At 38.9% G+C, this 19,681-nt stretch overlaps 1 protein-coding gene across 16 annotated transcripts in view; it reads right to left on the bottom strand.

Annotated features, from left to right (window-relative positions):
- Positions 1–19,681, bottom strand: part of FHIP1A (FHF complex subunit HOOK interacting protein 1A) — a 438,671-nt gene that overhangs the window by 240,042 nt on the left and 178,948 nt on the right. Inside the window, exon 4 of one of the 16 annotated variants that reach the window (XM_069105525.1) lies at positions 5,554–5,686. The exons of the other annotated variants lie outside the window; for them this stretch is intronic. The gene's annotated coding sequence lies outside the window, so the exon portion shown is untranslated. The remainder of the gene's footprint in view (positions 1–5,553; positions 5,687–19,681) is intronic. 16 annotated transcript variants of the gene reach the window in all.

Below are 19,681 nucleotides of genomic sequence, written 5' to 3'. Positions count from 1 at the left end.
AAGGAAGGAAGGAAGGAAGGAAGGAAGGAACGAAGGAAGGAAGGAAGGAAGGAAGTTATTTATTCAGTACCAACTATGTGCCAGGCACTATGTTGAGAATTTTATAATTATCTCAATTGATCCTCACAACAAACCCCAGAGGTAGGTAGGTGCTCTTATAATCCCCATTTTATCATTAAGGAAACAGACAAAGAGGTTAAGCAATATGTCCAGGATCATATCTACTAAGTTCAGAGGGCAAATTTGAACTCAAATATTCCCAACTCCAAGCCCATCACTCCATCCACTGTGCCAAATAGCTGCCTTAAGAGAGCACAGAAAGACTACGTGTTTGTGCACATGTGCACACACACAAAACCCTCCTCAGAGAAGGGACAAAACCAAAACAAGATCCAGAGCTTAACTTCTAAAAATTTCCTCTAGTAGACAGTACTTCGTATGGGAAGAATTTCATCCCTTCTTTACTATGGAGATCTCTAACTGTTCCAATCTTCTTAGGAAAATGAGGGCCTTGATTTCAACATGAGAACAAGGGCAGCTGAGGCATGTAGGTAATAAGTGAAGCCTGTACTCCAAGGCCTATAAAGCAAGACTGTATTAAGACTAGACTTCCCTCCTTTCCTTGGAGAGGGTGAGTATGGATGGACATAGAATATTGAACATGCTATCAGACATGGTCCAAATGTTAGTTGGTTTTCCTGAGCTGTTTTCTTTGTTACAAAGAAAGGCTCACTACCTAGGGATCATGGTGGGGAAGAAGAAGGGAGGGAAGGCAAAATATTCAGGACTAATTAACAAGATAGTAATTAAAAAAACAACATACTTGAAAGACTATGGCATTAATTTGCTGACTGGTACAAAGGAGAACAAATTTTAGTTTTAGTCAACTAGTGTTAGCTAGCCTGGACTTCTTATACAGTATAAAATGCTTTCTTCTCCATGTCTTAGATGGGGAAAAAGAAAAGGCACAAAACTTTCTGACAGAACACAGGCAAGAGCGTAAGGTCATAGACTTAAGGCTGGAAGGCACCTTAGAGGTAATCTAATCTAACACCAGAATTTTAGAGAAGAGAAAAATGAGACCACAGAGGAAAAGTGACTAGTCCAACCTCACACAGGAAACAAAGCTTTAGAGTAAGGAAACTCAAGTCGTCTGACTTCCAAATGTAATGTTCTTTTCATTAAAGAAGAACACTGCTCTACTGCTTGATGATCAACTGGAAACGTAAGGTCTTAGTCATTCTCTCAATACAATGATCCAAGACAAGTCTGAAGGACTCATAATGAAAAATGCTATCCAACTCCAGAGGAATGAAGGCTGAAGCATAATTTTGTCTGAATGAAGACTGAAGCATAATTTTGTTTTAAACTTTATTTATTTTCTGGGGTTTTTTGCTCTTTTGCAACATGAATAACATGGACATAAGTTCTACATGACTACACATATGTAATCGATATCAAAAATCAATTTCAAAGGGGGTAGGAGGTGGGGGGAATTTGGAACTCAAAAAACTCTAAAAACCAAATGTTAAAAGTTGTTTTTCCATTTAATTAAGACAAAATAAAATAGAAACATTCCTTTTTTTTTTTTTTTTTTTTGCTTTTTGGTGGGGGAAGGCAGGGCAACTGGGGTTAAGTTGCCCAAAGTCACATGGCTGGTAAGTGTTAAGTGTTTGAGGCTGGATTTGAACTCAGGTCCTCTTGACTCCAGGGCCAGTGCTCTACTGTGACACCTAGCCGCCCCCAACATTCTTTAAAAGAAAAAAAAAAGGAATAATGTTGCTTAGTCATTACAAACTTTGCAATGACTAGAAATATCCATGGTTTTGTGTCTGTGGCTATCCTTTCTAGAGAGTGACATTTGATCTTCAAGAATAATTTTCATTTTTATTCCCTAGATTTCTCTGGGTTGAGATGAGCACTGGTGAAGCTTGGCGAGGGGGGCAGGGAGGGGCGGGTGAGAAGGAGCAGGAAAGGGCTAAAAAAAAAGTGGGTGAGGAAAAGAGAGAAAAACTTGAAACAATTAGGAATGGCAGACTGGATCAATCAAACATCATTCAGCCCTTCCTGAAAATAACTGGACACCATTCATCCCTGCTGGTGATGAATAAATCTTCCCTGGTAAAAAGAATATAGGGGATTATGAACAAAAGGAAGCCATTTAATGGAAAAGATCATTAGACTGAGAGCCAGGACCCCTAAAGCCACCCAATACCAGATCTGCCAGTAATTCCCTGTGAGTTTGACCCTGGGAAAGTCACTTAATTTCTCTGTGGCTCAGTTTCCTCATCAATAAAACAAGGGAGTTTGCTCAACTGATCACTACAACACTCTCCAGTTATAAAATTCCATAATTCTATGAAAACTGTTATCACTAATGAAAACCCAGAAGCCAAGCCAGATAGTCAACATACACCAAGTATTAAGTGCTTACTATACTCCAGGAACTGAGCAAAGCACCAGGGATACTAAAAAGGACAAAACCACAATGTCTATTCTCAAGAAGTCTATATGATGTGTGTGTGTGTGTGTGTGTGTGTGTGTGTGTATACACACACATGTCTATATGGGGAGGAAGGGTCAATATAATAAAAATGAAAAGTTTACCCAAACTAATTTATATATTCAATGCTGTACCAATTTAATTACTAAAGAATTTTTTTTACTAAATTAGAAAAAATAATAACAAAATTCATTTAGAAAAACAAAAAGTCAATAATATCAAATGATATGATGAAAAAATGTAAAGGAAGGAAATTTAGGAGTACCAGATTTTAAACTATATTATAAGGCAGTAATTATCAAAACTGTCTGATACTGGCTAAGAAACAGAAAGGCAGATCATTGGAACAGAGTAGACATGCAATTTACAACAGCAAATAAACATAATAACGTTATATTTGACAAGTATAAAGACTTAAGATTTAGTGATAAGGATTCATTATTTGGTAAAAATTGTTGGGAAAACTAAAAAGCAGTATAGCAGAAATTGGTCATAGACCAAAATCTTAACACTATTTACCAAGATAGTGTCAAAATGGATACATGACCTAGATAGAAAGAGAGATTTTACAAGAATAACATATTACTTATCAGATTTATGGACAGGCAAAAAATTTATAAATAAGCAAGAGAGAGAAAAAATTAAGTATAACATGAATAATTTCAATTACAGTAAATTAAAAAGGGGTTTTACAAATAGAACAAATGTAACCAAGATCAGAAGGAAAGCAGAAAATTGGGTGAAAAAAATATATAGACAATTTATCGGATAGATAGAGGTCTCATATCTAAAATACATAAAGAACTCTGTCAAATTGATAAAAATATGAATCATTCTCCAATTGATAAATGGTCAAAAGATATGAACAAGCAGTTAGCTGATGAAGAAATCCAAACAATTTATAGTCGTATAAAAATGCTCTAAATCATTATTGATTAGAGAAATGCAAATTAAAACAAACTTGAGGTATCATATTACAGCTATCCGATTTGGTAAAATGAAGGGGAAAGTGACAAATGCTGGATGGGATGTGGAAAAATTGGGACACTAAGCCACCGTTAGTGGAATTGTGAACTCATAAATGCATTCTGAAGAACAATCTGGAATTACGCCCAAAGTGTTATTAAACTACCTACACCCTCTGACCCAGCAACACCACTGCTTGGTCTATTTTCCAATGTAATTAGGGAAAAATGAATAGAAGCTGCACATTTTAAAATGTTGATAACAGCTCTCTTTGTGGTAGCAAAGAACTAGACCTCACACAGATGCCCATCAAATGGGGAATGACTAAACAAGTTGTGGCATATGATTGTGATGGAATACTACATGCTATAACAAATGATGAGCTTAATGATGTACAAAAAAAAATAATGCAGAGGGAAACAAGCAGAACTACACAGTAACAGCAATACTCTCTTAAGAACAACTTTGGAATTCCCAGGGGGCAGGGTCAAGATAGTGGAGTAGAAACAGGACTTCTGCGGGGCTTAGGCTCTCACCTCTTCCAATTCATGTAAAACATGACTCTGAAGAAACTTTGGAGCTACAGAATCCACAAAATGACACAGAGAAGCTAAACTCCCAATGAGAACAGTGCAGCAGGGAGCAGCCAGAACAGCACTCTGGAAGCCCACCCCAGCCCTGCGCTATCCAAAGGTTTAAGCCCCAGGGTGGGTCTGAGCACCCACTGGCTGGATGGACTTCAAATCACTAGCAGCTGTGGCAATTTCCAGAATTATCAACAAATAGATTCTAAGGACAAAGTAAGAGGTCAGTGCAGTGGGGACTTTGGGATCCAGTAGTTGGGAGTGTGGTCACCACTGAAGAGCTGCAGGGGGGCAGCCACATGGCAGTTTCAGCTCCTAATCTGCAGTTTGTAGGGGGATTAAATGACCAGTCTTTAACCTGCATGGATCTGGATTGTTGTCTAGGGTGGAGGTCCCGAGGTGTGCAACCAGCTTGCCAGAGCATGTGGAGGCTTCAGAGAGGCCACCTAACTAATGCCTTCGATAGCTGAGAAAACCCCATTGTTTGGTACAAAGCTCCCATCTAGTAACAGAGGCCTAATGTGGAAAAAAGCCAAAAAGTCAAGTAATTGAGTGGCAACATGAGCAAACGAGGGAAGCAAAGTAAACAGAGCAACCCAACATTACATTCCTATTTTGGGGACAAAAAGTATCAAAGCATAGAACAGGAGGAAGATAGTGAAATCACAACTCCTTCACCAAAAGGTTCCAAGAAAAATATGAGCTGGTTACAGGCCATAGAGGACCTAAAGAAGGATATTGAAAAATCAAATAAAAGAAGTGGAGGAAAAATTGGAAAGAGAAATAAGAACCATGCAAGAAAATTATGAAATGAGAGTCAACAACCTGACTGAAGAAAATAACACCTTAAAAAATAGACTAAAACTAAAAATAGCAAAAGAGGCTCAAAAAGCCAATGAGTAGAAGAATGCCTTAAAAAGCCAAATTTGCCAGATGGAAAAAGAATCTCAAAAGTTCACAGAAGAGAATCATTCCTTCATAATTAGACTGGAACAAATGGAAGCTAGTGACTTTATGAGAAATTAAGATACTATTAAACAGATCTAAGCAAATAAAAAATAGAAGGCAATGTGAAATATCTCATTGGAAAGACCACTGACCTGGCAAATAGATCCAGGAGAGATAATTTAAAAATTATTAGATTACCTGAAAGTCACGATGAAAAAAAGAACCTAGAAATCATCCTTCAAGAAATTTTCAAGGAAAAGTGCCCTAATGTTTTAGAACCAGAGGGAAAAATTAGAGGTTGAAAGAATCCCTGAATCACCTCCTGAAAAAGATTCCAAAAATAAAACTCCTAGGAATATTATAGCCAGGTTCTATAGTTCCCAGATCAAGGAGAAAATATTACAAGCAACCAGGAAGAAACAATATGAATGCGGCGGAAACACAATCAGGATAACACAGGATCTGGCAGCTTCAACACTGAGGGATAGAAGGGCTTGGAATATGATATTCCAGAGGTCAAAGGAGCTGGGATTAAAACCAAGAATCACTTACCCAGAAAAACTGAGTATCATGTTTCTGGGGAAAATATGGTCTTTGAGTAGAATAGAAGACTTTCAAGCATTCCTGATGAAAAATCCAGAGTTGAATAGAAAATTTGCCATTCAGATATGAGAAGCATGAGAAGCTAAACAGGGAAACGAAATCATTAGGAATTTATCAAAGTTGAACTATTTACCTCCCTACATGGAAAAAACAATAATTGTAACTTATAAAACTTTGCTCAATATGAGAAGAGTTGAAGGGAATAGAAATGTGTGTGTATGTATGTATGTGTATATAGACACATATATGTCTATATAGGAGGGTACATGGGAGTACAAATACATATGTGAATGTGTGTATATATGTGTACAGGTATACATGGAGGGCACAGGACCAATCTAATAGAAAGGGACGATACTTAAAAGGTGGTATTAAGAGGTGAGAGAGGAATATAATGAGAGGAGATGGGGAGAGACAGAATGGGGTAAATTATCTCATATAGAAGAGGTAAGGGAAGATGATTACAATGGAGGGGAAGAATAGGAAGGCAAAAGGGAATAGGTCAACCTTACTCTCACTGAATTTGCCTTAGGGAGGGAATGACATACACACTAAACAGGGTATCTCACCCTACAGGAGAGTAGGGGGGAAGGGGTTGAGAGGGGGGATGATAGAAGGGAGGGCAGGCTGGGGGGAGCAAAGTTGGAAGCACCCACTTTTGAAAAGGGACAGGATCAAAGTAGAGAATAGAACAAGTGGGAGGTGGGATAGGAGGGAGGGAAATATAAGTAAGTCTTTTGCAATATATCCACTATGGAAATGTTTTGCATAGCTACACATGTGCAAACTATACTGAATTGCTTATCTTCACACTAAGGGTAGTGGAGTAGGGAGGAAGGGTATGAATCTGGAATTCAAATTTTTAAAATCAAATGTTTAAAATATATATACACACATATATACAATTATTTATATTACTTTATATGTAACTGAGAAATAAGACATACAGGCACTGGGACATAGAGATCCACCATGCCCTACTGGAAAGTCAGAGGGGGTATGGGAGAAGATATGGGAGAGAGCAGACTGGAGGAGGGGATATTTTGGGGTAGTGAGTATGGGGAAAATGGGGAGAAAATTTGTAACTCAAAATCTTGCAGAAAAGAATTATGTAAACTAGAAGTTAACAAAGCATTTGATTAAAAAAAGAAAGAACAACTTTGAATGGATGAATCATTTTGTCTATTTTAAATACCCAAATTAACTAGAAAGCACATATGAAGAAGATGCTATCTGCATCCAGTGAAAGAACTGATAGAGCTATGTATAGAATAATTTTACATATATATGTCTCTGTGTGTGTGTCTAATGGTAGCATCTCTAGGGCAGAAAGGGAAGAAAAAAAGAAATACATGATAATTTTGCTTCATACTTGCAAGGAATAGCAAGTTGTGCATAGTAGATTTGCAATTTCATGTGAAATCATATGTTTGAAGGTACTATGTTATGGAGATGCTTGTTTATTCCACAAATTAAAAATAAAATTTAATAAGGAAAAAGAGAAGTCTATACTGTAATTCAGAAGACAACAGTAAATCCAAGACAATTCCAAGGGACTCATGATGGAAAATGCTGACAACATCCAGAGAAAGAAATATGGAGTATGAATCTAGATCAAAGTATACTATTTTCACTTTGGGGGGGGGTTATTTTTTTCTAGTGGCTTTTCCCTTTTGTTCAGAGTCTTCTTTAACAACATGACTAATGTGGAATTTTTTTTTTGAGGAGGGAAGGCAAGGCAATTGGGGTTAAGTGACTTGCCCAAGGTCACACAGCTATTAAGTGTCAAGTGTCTGAGCACATATTTGAACTCAGGTCCTCCTGACTTCAGGGTTGGTGTTCTATTCACTGTGCCACCTAGCTGCCCTTGTGGAAATATTGTTAACATGTTTGTAATGTATAACCTGTATCAGAATGCTTATTGTCTTGAGGAGGGAAGGGGGAAAAATTGGAGCTCAAACTTTTACAAAGATGAATGTTGAAAAATACCTCTACATGTTATTGGTAAAAATAAAATACAATTAAGTAGAAATTTTAAAACAAAAAATAAAATCTAAAAAAAAAAAGACAACAATCAAATAACTGCACATATAAAATATATACAAAGTGGGAAATATTCTTATTCAACAGAAGGTAAGCTTCTTGAAGGTAGGGGTGTTTTTTCATGTTATCTTCCTATTCTCCCCCACCCCACACAGAACTGATTCCTCATCTCGGTCCAGGAAGGTACAGCCTGTGACCCTTAAAGCTCCTCAGGGACTGTTTTATCAGTGTCTGTGCACCCTCCACCAAATCCTACCCTATTTCCACCCTCTCTACAGACAGATACAGCTGTCATTACTTATTCCTCAGTAATTAACATATGTCTACCCTATCATACCCATCCCATCCCAGTGATTTTGAACCTAGGTTTGCCACTGTTCAGACTCTCCTCTACATCTTCCACTGCCCAATCCCTGATTCCCATTCCACTCAAGCCAACCCCACCCCAATCTCCCACTCGAGAGCTACCCAAAACTTCCACTGCCTATGAGCTACGTGAGAGCAAAGACCACATTTTGTTTTTCCTTCATATTCTCAGAGTTTAGCATGGGGCCTCGCACATAATCGGTGCTAAATAAGTGTTAGTGGGGCAGCTAGGTGGCACAATGGAAAGAGTAAATCTGTTCTCAGACATTTACCAGCTGTGTGACCTTGGGCAAGTCATTTAACCCTGTTTGCCTCAGTTTCCTCATCAGTAAAATGATCTGGAGAAGGAAATAGTAAACCACTCTAGTATATTTGCCAAGAAAACCCCAAATTAAGTCATGAAGAGTCAGACATAACAGAAAAAGAACTGAATAACAACAATAAAAATACATGCTAGCTGAATATCCACAGCACCTAGCATTATGCCTTGCCCATGTTCAATAAGCCCCTGTTGGATTAGATAATCAACCAACAAACCAGCAAGTATTCATGGTGACAGAGGCAAGACCTTAACCTTTGTCCCATTTCTACTTTTCAGATTAAAATGGTAAAGCTGCAATCCAGTGTCTTCTCATCTTTAGCCTTTCTCCTAATTTGACATTAACTTTGCTTTGGCTCTAATCGGTCTATGATCTGACTGAACACAGCCAGCTGATTGTGAATGTACTTTGTCTAATCACTTCTTTCTCTCCCTAAGATAAATTTCATTACTACGATGTCATAAAAAATTTAGAGCTGGCAGAGAAGTGAGAGAGCATCTGATCCAAACCCTTGTTCTACTGTTGAGGAACCCTGAGATTTCCAGAGGTTAAATCCAAAGTCACAGAATAGACAGCCAAGTCATGGATCAAATGCACATTCTCCAATTCTAAATCCAATGTTCTCTCTATACTACACTCACTTTGGCCATCTATGTTCTGGGAAATATATAGAAGCAGGTATTACTATTAGCAATACATCAGAAGACCTAGTGAGCAGCTAGGTGGCGCCATAGTGGACAGAGTGCTGGGACTAGAGTCGGGAAGACTAATCTTCCTGAGTTCAAATGCAGCCTCAGACACTTACCAGCTATGTGATCCTGGGCAAGTCACTTAACCTTATTTGCCTCAGTTTATCATCTATAAAATGAGATGGAGAAGAAAAGGCAAACCATTCCAGGATCTTTGTCAAAAAAACTCTAAATAGAGTCACAAAGAGTCAACATGACTGAAGCAATGTGAGCATCAAAGAAAGACTAGTGGGACAAAATCCCAGAGGATCTTAGATTTAGAATTGTATATATAAAAAAGATCCTGAAATAATCAGTGTACTACACAATTCATAGCAGACATACAGACAAACACAATGGTCCCCTCAAGAGATTTTCAGTCTCCCTATGGAGTTTGTAGTCTAGCATAAAGTTCAGTTCAGTCATTTTTCAGTCATGCTTGACTCTTCAAGACCTCATCTGGAGTTTACTTGGCAAAAATACTGGAGTGAAGTGGTTTGCCATTTCCATCTCCAGCTCATTTTGCAGATGAGGAAACTGAGCCAAACAGGGTTAAGTGGCTTGCCCAAAGTCATAGAGCTAGTGTCTGAGGCTGGATTTGAACTCAGGAAGACGAGGCTTCCTGATGCTAGATCCAGTACTTTATCCACTGCGCCACCCAGGGCTACTGTTCAGTTATGCAGCCCTAATCAATCTGATTAAACAAACTACTCTGATTTCAGAAGACAATCAAGACCTGCAGAGAAGACAGCTGGAGAAACAGTTTTGCTCTTTGAAAAAAAAAGTGAAATTTACATCATAATGAGACTACCTTATTAAAGTTCTCCCTTTCATTAGAAGCAGATTATTCTTTGGCTATTATTTGCCCCAAAAGACACTTTTCTAAAATACTTCCCAGGAGGCTGGACAAATGACTCAAACAGAAAAAAAATCTAGAATTAATAAGTAAAGGATGAATCCAAGAAAGTTACTGATGAAAGAAATGATTTACACTCAATTTTCTGTTTAACACAGCTATTTAACAACAGCATTAAGCTAGTAGATGGGGAATCCTATGGATATAGTTTACCAACATCTTAACAAAGTTTTTGATAAAATATCTCATAACTTCTTGTTGTAGAGAAGATGGAGAGCTATGGCTTAGGGAATAATTCAATCAGATGGCCTCAGAACTGGTTGGATAGCTGGACAGAGATTAGCTGTTAAGGCTTGAATGTGATCATGGCAGGAGTCTCCAGCTGCCTTTGCTCCTACTCACATACTTCTGAAAGAAGCTGAGAAAAAAACGACAAATTCATGACAACTGGGACAACTACAAACTTGTGTTAAATAATCTCAATGGGGCCCTCACTTAGGCAAAGCAAGCCTTTTCTATCTCCCAAATCAATCCACTATCCCACTCACCACAGTGACTTTTCCAAAGCATTTCATCCCTTCTCAAATCTCCCCAAAACTTTTACTTCTCCTACCCTCTTTAATGATAATGGGAATTGGAAGATCTTCCCTGCCCCCTAATAGGCCAAATGTAATCACATGGAGCTTGTGGTGGGAGGAGTTTGGTGAACAGGTGGAGCAGAGCCCAGAGGAAGCTGATGTAATAGTAATGTAAAGATTCCCCTGTATTGGCTTGGTTTTTGGTTTGATTGTGTTAAAACCCAGAGCTTGTTAATCCCACTTGTGGGATGGACTTGTTGACGTGAAAAGAGAGTGCTGAACTGGGAGGAGCTGGTGACATAGATTTGGAGAGACACAAGACAGAGGCAGAAGAACTTTTTGGAAGCAGCACCTTTGGAGGCAGAGAAAGACTGAGAGAATTGCTGAGGGCCACTTTGAATTGCCCAGGACTTTTGAGACCAGCCACCCAGAGCTGCCAAGGACTGAGGAGACATGGCTGTTATGCTGGTACTTTGTCTGTCTGTTTTGATGTTGTTTTGCCAGATTTGTCCACTGGTGAAGGACAATCCTGTTGTTGCAGAAGTTTGGGAACCTTTTTGTTGGTTCAGAGCTCTTGAGACTATTCTGCAAACAGAGAGTGAATACTGTCCACTGGTGAAGAACAGTGCTGTTGTTGCAGAATTCTAGGAACCTTTCTGTTGGTTCAGAGCTACTGAGACTGTTCTGCAGACAGAGAGTGAATACTGTCCACTGGTGAAGGACAGTGCTGTTGTTGCAGGGGTCTGGGAACCTTGCTGTTGGTTCCGATGCCATGAAGAAGGATTTTCTTGTTGTATGTTTACAGAAATCCTGGAAGAGGGTTTTGCTAATGTTTTCAGGGGTCCTAGGACTGTTCTGCAGACAGAGAATAAATTAATAAAGAGACTGGCAATGTATCTTGTGGCCTTGCTAAGCTTTGTCTCCCCAGGAACAAAGATTGCTGAGAACTTGCCTTGTGTCAAGATGAAGAAAAGACCTCCATTTGGGTATTAAGTGCTGTGCTTAAACTTGTTGTAACTCTGGGGTAGATTCAATTGTGATCCAGGGGTGGAGAACTTTTGACCTTTTTGTGTTCTATGATTGAACAAATGAATGTACTTTACTTATGATTGGAAACTAATCTCCATTTGAGAAGAGGGACTTTGTGATGGACTAAATGAAGGTACAGCCTAGGGTTGGAGTAGTATTTAGAACAGGGACTTTGTAATTGATTGAATGAATGTAAGGTCCTGGGTGGGGTAGTACTTTGAGATTATTTAATCATACTTAATAAGTGCTATATTTTGAATGATTTCATATTTTGATTCCCTCTGTTCTAATTTGTCACTGAATAAAATGGAGAGCACCTATGCTGGTATTTTGAACCTTGGGAAGTTGCCTTTGCTTGGCATTACATTAGAGCTGAGAGTCAGAGTAGTTGGCAAGGCAATTCTGAGTATTTGTTTGTGGGAAGGCTAAAGATATGGTATTACTCTCTGCAGTGATAAGGCATATTAACTTCCTTTCTGCTATGATGGATTTGACTTCCTCGTGCTGGAATTTGGTTTTCTAGTGTTGAGATTTGGCTTTCTGGAGTGTAAATAAATGTATTATTTCTGTCTTCTATATGGAGAGTCTGATATATTTTGCAATACAGAATTATATCGGCATGTTCATAGTCACCATCAGAGCTATGAATATTGTGTTGGTGCTACACCCTCTCTGCTGGGAACTATGCCTCAAACTTCACTGAAAACACTGAGTCCAGGTCAAGATGGTAGAGTAGAAACAGGATTTCTGCAGGGCTCCAGCTCCCACACCCTCCAATTCATATAAAAGGTGACTCTGAACAAACTTTGGAGCTACAGGATCCACAAAATGACACAAAGAAGCTAACCTCCCACCAAGGAAAGCCCGTCAGGCTGGCAGGGAGCAGCAGCCAGTGCAATGCGCACCAGAAGCCGAACCCAACCCCACACTAGTTCAAGGTTTTAGCCCCAGGACGGCCTGATCAGCCTCTGGCTAGAAGGACTTTAGATGACCAGCAGCTGTGGAAGTTTCCAGAATTATCAACAAATAGATGCTAAGGACAAAGTGAGAGGTCAGTGCAGTGTGGACTTTGGGATCCAGTAGTTCGGGAGTGGTCAGCCTTTGCCTCCAGAGCAAGAAGCAGCTGAGGCACAGCAGCTGTGAAACCACTGCCATGTGGCAGCTTCAGCTCCCGGCCTGCAGATTGTAGGGGGAGCAAGTGACCAGTCTGAGAATAATAACTCTTGCTTTAACCTGCTTGGATCTGGATTGCGGTCTAGGGTAGAAATCCTAGGGAGTGTGACCAGCTTGCTAGAGCATGTGGAAGCTTCAGAGAGGGCACCCAACTAATACCTTCAGTAGCTGAGAAAACCCCAGCATTTGGTACGAAGCTCCCCTGTCTGGTGGCAGAGTCCTGCTGTGGCAAAAAGTCCAAAAGTCAAATAATTGAGTGGCAATATGAGCAAACGAGGAAAGCAAAGTAAACAGAGCAACCAAACTTTGTGCTCCTATTTTGGAGACAAAAAGAATGAAAGCATGGAACAGGAGAAAGATAGTGCAGTCAGAACTCCTGCACCAAAAGCTTCCAAGAAAAAAAAAAGAGCTGGTTACAGGCCATAGAAGACCTTAAGAAGGATTTTTAAAACCAAATAAGAGAAGTGGAGGAAAAATTGGGAAGAGAAATAAGAACGATGCAAGAAAATTATAAAATGAGAGTCAACAACCTGACTGAAGAAAATTACACCTTAAAAAATAGACTAACTGAAATGGCAAAAGAGGCTCAAAAAGGCAAATTTGTCAGATGGAAAAAGAATCTCAAAAGCTCACTGAAGAGAATCATTCCTTCAGAATTAGACTGGAGCAAATGGAAGTTAGTGACTTTATGAGAAATCAAGATAATATTAAACAGATCAAAACAAATGAAAAAATAGAAGGCAATATGAAATATCTCATTGGGAAAACCACTGACCTGGAAAATAGATCCAGGAGAGATAATTTAAAAATTATTGATTTACCTGAAAGCCATGATCAAAGAAAGAACCTAGAAATCATCCTCCAAGAAATTCTCAAGGAAAAATTCCCTGATGTTTTAGAACCAGAAGACAAAATAGAGGTTGAAAAAATCCGCCAATCACCTCCTGAAAAAGATCCCAAAAAGTAAACTCCTAGGAATATTATAGCCAGTTCCAGAATTCCCAGATCAAGGAGAAAATATTACAAGCAGCCAGGAAGAAACAACTTGAATATTGTGGAAACACAATCAGGATAACACACGATCTGGCAGCTTCTACACTGAGGGATCGAAGTGCTTGGAATATGATACTTCAGAGATCAAAGGAGCTGGGATTAAAACTAAGAATCACCTACCCAGCAAAACTGAGTATCATGTTTCAGGGGAAAATATGGTCATTCAGTGTAATGGAAGACTTTCAAGCATTCTTGATGAAAAAACCAGAGTTGAATAGAAAATTTGACATTCAGATACAAGAAGCAAGAGAAGTATAAGAAGGTAAACAGGGAAAATAAATCATAAGGAACTTATCAAAGTGGAACTATTTATATTCCTACATGGAAAAACAATAATTGTAACTTATGAAACTTTTCTCAGAATGAGAATAATTGAAGGGAATAGAAACGTGTATACACACACACACATACATATGTATGTCTATATAGGAGGGTATGTGTGAATGTGTTTACATATGTGTACAGGTATACACAGATAGAAGGCACAGGAACCATTCAATGGGAAGGATGATACTTAAAAGGTAAAATTAAGAGGTGAGAGAGAAATATAATGAGAGTACATGGGGAGACAGAATGGGGTAAACTATCTCATATAGAAGAGGTAAGGGAAGAGGGTTACAATGGAGGGGAAGAACAGGAAGGCAAAAGGGAATGGGTCAACCTTACTCTCACTGAATTTGCCTTAGGGAGGGAATGACATAACACACTAAATAGTGTATCTCACCCTACAGGAGAGTAAGGGGGAAGGGGATGAGAAGGGGAATGATAGAAAGGAGGGCAGGCTGGGGGGAAGGGAAGTTGGAAGCACCCACTTTTGAAAAGGGACAAGATCAAAGTAGAGAACAGTACAAGTGGGAGGTGGGATAGGAGGGAGGTAAATATAGTCAGTCTTTTACAATATATTGTAATGGGAATGCAAATTTGTAAGATCTTCCCTGCCCTAGGCTAAAGTGCACCTGGAGCCTGGGGTGGGAGTCTTGTTTTTCAGTAGATACTTCTTGATTGGCCAGTGGGTCTAGAAGGTTGTTACATTCTCTGAGCCAGGAGAAGGCTATATAAGCCCTGATGTGTAGCTTTGTTTTGGGGCTCACTTTGAGACGTGTTCTGTGATTTGATATGGATTTTGGGAAGCCGTTGTCCAGAGCCCCCCAGCTTTGAAAAACCCAGATTTTGAAACCCAGATGTTGATTTGGTATGGATGTAATGGTTGGACAGTTTGGAAAGCTGTCTACTTGATCTGTTTCTGTCTTGATAATTCTGCCTGTATACTTTGAAGTTCAGGGTGCTGACCTTTTTTCCCCTGAACGAGGTAAACGATATATGTTTGACTGATTAAAGTAAGCTTGTTAACCCATTTTGAGTTGCTTTCCTTTATCAAAGCAGATCCAAGAACCTGTGTTGGCAGCAAACCCTGAGGATGCTTGGGGTGCTTGCTGCTACATATATCCACTATGGAAATGTTTTGCATAGCTACACATGTACAACCTGTACTGAATTACTTATCTTCTCAGTAAGGGTGGGTGACAAGGGAGGAAGGGAATGAATCTGGAATTCAAAGTTTTAAAATCAAATATTTTAAAAAATACACACACACACACACACACACACACACACACACACACACACACACATATATATATATATATATATAAAATCAATATTATTTTACATGTAACTGGGAAATAAGATATACAGGCACTGGGGCATGGAGATCCATGCCCTACTGGAAAGTCAGATGGGCTATGGGAGAAGATATGGGAGAGAGCAGATTAGTGGAAAGGATATCCAGTAGGATCACTATTTTGGGGTGGTGGGTAGGGGAAAACTGGGAGAAAATTTGTAACTCAAAATCTTGCATAAATGAATAATGCAACTAGAAGGTAATAAAGCATTTGATCAAAAAAAAAGGATTTTGATCAGTGCAATGACAATCACCACTGGAGAGAACTGGTAATGTGGAAGGATTCTGTCCACTTCTTGACAGAATGGTGATAAACTCAAGGGGGCAGAATTAAACATAAATTTGTTGACATGGCAAAAGAAAAAAAGGAAAACAGAGTCCATTCACCAAGAGTAACCTCCTCTCCCCTCATCTTCCATCACTCAAATGCCTCCTACTACTATATCCTCCTCCATACATGAAATCCTTGTCAATGCTAACCTCTCTACTCTGTACAAGTGATCCCATTCCATCCTTTCATCTCCAACAGAATCCCCTCTCTATCATCCCTACTCTCACTAATTTTCAATCTTTCCTTGTCTACTGGCTGCCTTTTGACCATTTACAAATAAGCACATCTCCCCCATCCTCAAAAATCTGTATGCTTTATTCATCCATTCCCACCAGTTATCATCCTATATCTTTCTTCCTTTTTGTAGCTAAAGTCCCTGAGAAATACATCAAACATACATATCTCTATTTCCATTCCTCTCAATTTTTTCTTAACTCTGCAAGTCTGACTTCCAACCTCTTCATTCAACTCAAATTGCTCTCTTCAAAGTGACCAATCATCTCTTAGTGGCCAAAAATTTAAGGATGATAATCTTCATCCTTCTTGCCCCCTCCACAGTCTTTGATGCTGTCCATCATCCTCTTCTCTTATATACAGTCAGTTGTCAAGTCCTGTCATTTCTACTTTCTTTTCTATTTTTTTATTTTGTTTTTCACGGGGCAGTTGGGGTTAAGTGACTAACCCAAAGTCACATGGCTAGTGTGATAGTAATGGCAATTAAAGATTCCCCTGTATTGGCTTGGTTTTCAAACTGATTGTGTTAAAACCCAGAGCTTGTTAATCCCACCTGTGGGATGGACTTGTTGATGTGAAAAGAAAGTCCTGAACTGGGAGGAGCTGGTGACGTAGATTTTGGAGAGACAAGAGAGAGGCAGAAGAAACTTTTTTTTTTGGAAACAGCACCTCTTGGAGAGAGAGAGACTAAGAGAATTGCTGGTGGCCGCTTTGAATTGCCCTGGACTTTTGACACCTGCCCCTCTGAGTTGCCAAGGACTGAGGAGACATGGCTGTTTTGCTGGTACTTTGTCTGTCTGTTTTGATGTTGTTTTGCCAGATTTGTCCACTGGTGAAAGACAGTCCTTTTGTTGAAGAAGTCCTGGAACCTGGCTGTTCACTAAGAAGCCCTGAGACTGTCCTGCAGACAGAGAGTGAATACTGTCCACTGGTGAAGGACAGTGCTGTTGTTGCAGGGGTCTGGAGACTGTCCTGCAGACAGAATGAATACTGTCCACTGGTGAAGGACAGTGCTGTTGTTGCAGGGGTCTGGGAGCCTTTCTGTTGGTTCAGAAGCCCTGAAGAAGGATTTTCTTGTTGTATGTTTACAGAAATCCTGGGAGAGGGCTTTGCTAATGTGTTCAGGGGTTCTAGGACTGTTCTGCAGACAGAGGATGAATTCATGAAGGGACTGGCAATGTATCTTATGGCCTTGCTAAGCCTTGTCTCCCCAGGAACTAAGATTGCTGAGAACTTGCCTCCTGTCAAGATGAAGAAAAGACCTCCATTTGGGTATTAAGTGCTGTGTTTAAACTTGATGTAACTCTGGGGTAGATTCAATTGTGATCCAGGGGTGGGGAACTTTTGACCTTATGTTTGGAAACTAATCTCCATTTGAGAAGAGGGGCTTTGTGGTGGACTTAATTAAGGTATAGCCTAGGGGTGGAGAAGTATTTAGAACAGAGACTTTGTAATTGATTGAATGATTGGAAGGTCCTGGGGTGGGGTAGTACTTGGAGATTATTTAATCAAGCTTAGTAAATGCTGTATTTGGAATGATGTCATGTTTTGATCTTCTCTGTTCTTGGTTTGTCACTGAATAAAATGGAGAGCACCTATGCTGGTATTCTGAACCTTGGGAAGTTGCCTTTCCTTGGCATTACATTACAGCTAGTAAGTGTGTCAAGTATCTGAAGCAGGATTTGAAATCAGGTCCTCCTGACTCCAGGGCCAGTATTCTATTTACTGTGACACCTAATTTCTACTTTCTTAATGTCTCTCATACACACTCCCTTTATTTCCTTTGATGTCTTATCCCCCCATATTTTGACTACTTCAATAGCCTGCTGGTTAGACTCCCTGCCTCAAGCTCTTCTTATAAACCCCAAGATCAAATAACAAAATCCTCCAGCATTCAAATTCCTTCATAACCAGATTTACACCCACCTTTCCAGTCTTTGCATATTGTCTATCTTAGAATATTGTCACTCATTAGACTGTAAACTCCTTTAGAACAGGGACATTCTTCTGCCTTTCTTCGTATCCCCAGTGCTCAGCACAGACACATAGTAGGTGTTTGATAAACTGTTATTGACTGACTCCCCTTGGACTCTATGCTTGGTCTGGGGCTGGATGTGTCTATCAGTGACAGATAAAGACCGTGATGGTATTCTCATAAAATCTTCAGATGACACAAACTGGGAAGGACAGCTAACACAGCAGATGACAGATTCAGAATTCGAAAGGATGCTGACAGGCAAGAGCACTGAGTTGAATCTAATAAGGTAAAATTTAATAATAACAACAGTAATAGCTAGAATCTGTACAGTGCTTTAAGGTTTTCAAAGTGCATTATGTATACCATCCCCTCTGATCCTATCAATAACACCAGGAGGTGGAATTATCTTTGTTTTACAGATAAGGAAGCTGAGGCAGAGAGAGGTTAAGTGGTTTATCCAAGGTCACACAACTAGCAAGTGAATGAAGTCAGATATACAACTACTAAAAATAAAATAGCAAACATTTATATAGCCCTTCCTATGTGTGAGATACCATGCTAAGTGCTTTGCTATGATTTCATTTGATCCTCGCAACCACCCTGGGAATTAGGTGGTATTATTACCATTTAACAAATGGAGAAAATTGAGGCAAACAGGTTTGCCTGAGGAACACAGAATTACAGGGTGTCCCTAAAGTCTGGGCACATAGGAAATCTCATTAACTATGCAAATTTTCAAGAAATGAAATGAATGAAATTTTTTTCTTCTTTTTTTATTATTATTTTTTTTTAGTTTACAGGATTCAATTCCACAATTCCTTTAGTTTCACATTTTGTCCCACTCCCTCCCCTCCCCCCCAAGGTGGCATATAGTCAAGTATAGGATCTGTAAATACTTTCACATTATACATTAGTCAGGTTATAAGGACGGATTGTACCAGCTGGAAGGAAAAATGGTAAAGAGGACATAAAACAAAATAAGAGAAGGAAAAAGATCGGGTATTTTGCTTCCACCTGGATATAAACTTAGTTCTTTCTAGTTCTTTCTCTGGATGCACGAATTTAACTAAATTAAAAGGGAAAGTAAAGGTGACTGGTGAGATGTGGTACCTCAGAGTTGTTTTGATTTGAATTTCTCTAATCAATAGTGTATTAGAGCATTAATGAATGAAATTTTCAAGAACATTTTATTTAATTAGCATAAATGAGATTTCATAGAAAGTCATAGGAGACAAGGGAAATCTCATTAATTAATTAAATTAATCTCATTAATATGGAAAAAAGTCCCTAATAGCTAATGAAAGCTTTTATTCCATATGAAATTGTCATGACTAAAATTTATGTTAATTAAATAAAATGGTATTGAAAATTTCATTCATTTTGTTTCTTGAAAATGTGCATGTGATTTCCTATGTGTCCAGACTTTAGGGACACCCTGTATATTCAGTTCTAGATACCACTGTTTAAGAATGATATTGACAAGCTAGAAATTGCTTGTCAATAAGCCTCTGCATCCATCCATATACATCTTCCATCCTTTTTAATAATTTACTATAGCACAATAATATTCTATTACATATGCATATGCCATAATTTTTCCAGCTATACCCCAGTTTATGGAAACCAATATATTTCTTTTCCACAACAAAAAATTACTCGTGTATATATATATATATATATATATATATATATATATATATATATATA

The sequence above is a fragment of the Petaurus breviceps genome, unplaced genomic scaffold, assembly GCF_028583685.1.
Source record: "Petaurus breviceps papuanus isolate PSGF00001 unplaced genomic scaffold, PetGlider_PUasm1.0 76, whole genome shotgun sequence".
In the NCBI taxonomy this organism is placed as follows: Eukaryota; Metazoa; Chordata; class Mammalia; order Diprotodontia; family Petauridae; genus Petaurus; species Petaurus breviceps.
This window is presented reverse-complemented; position numbering and strand designations above follow the sequence as displayed.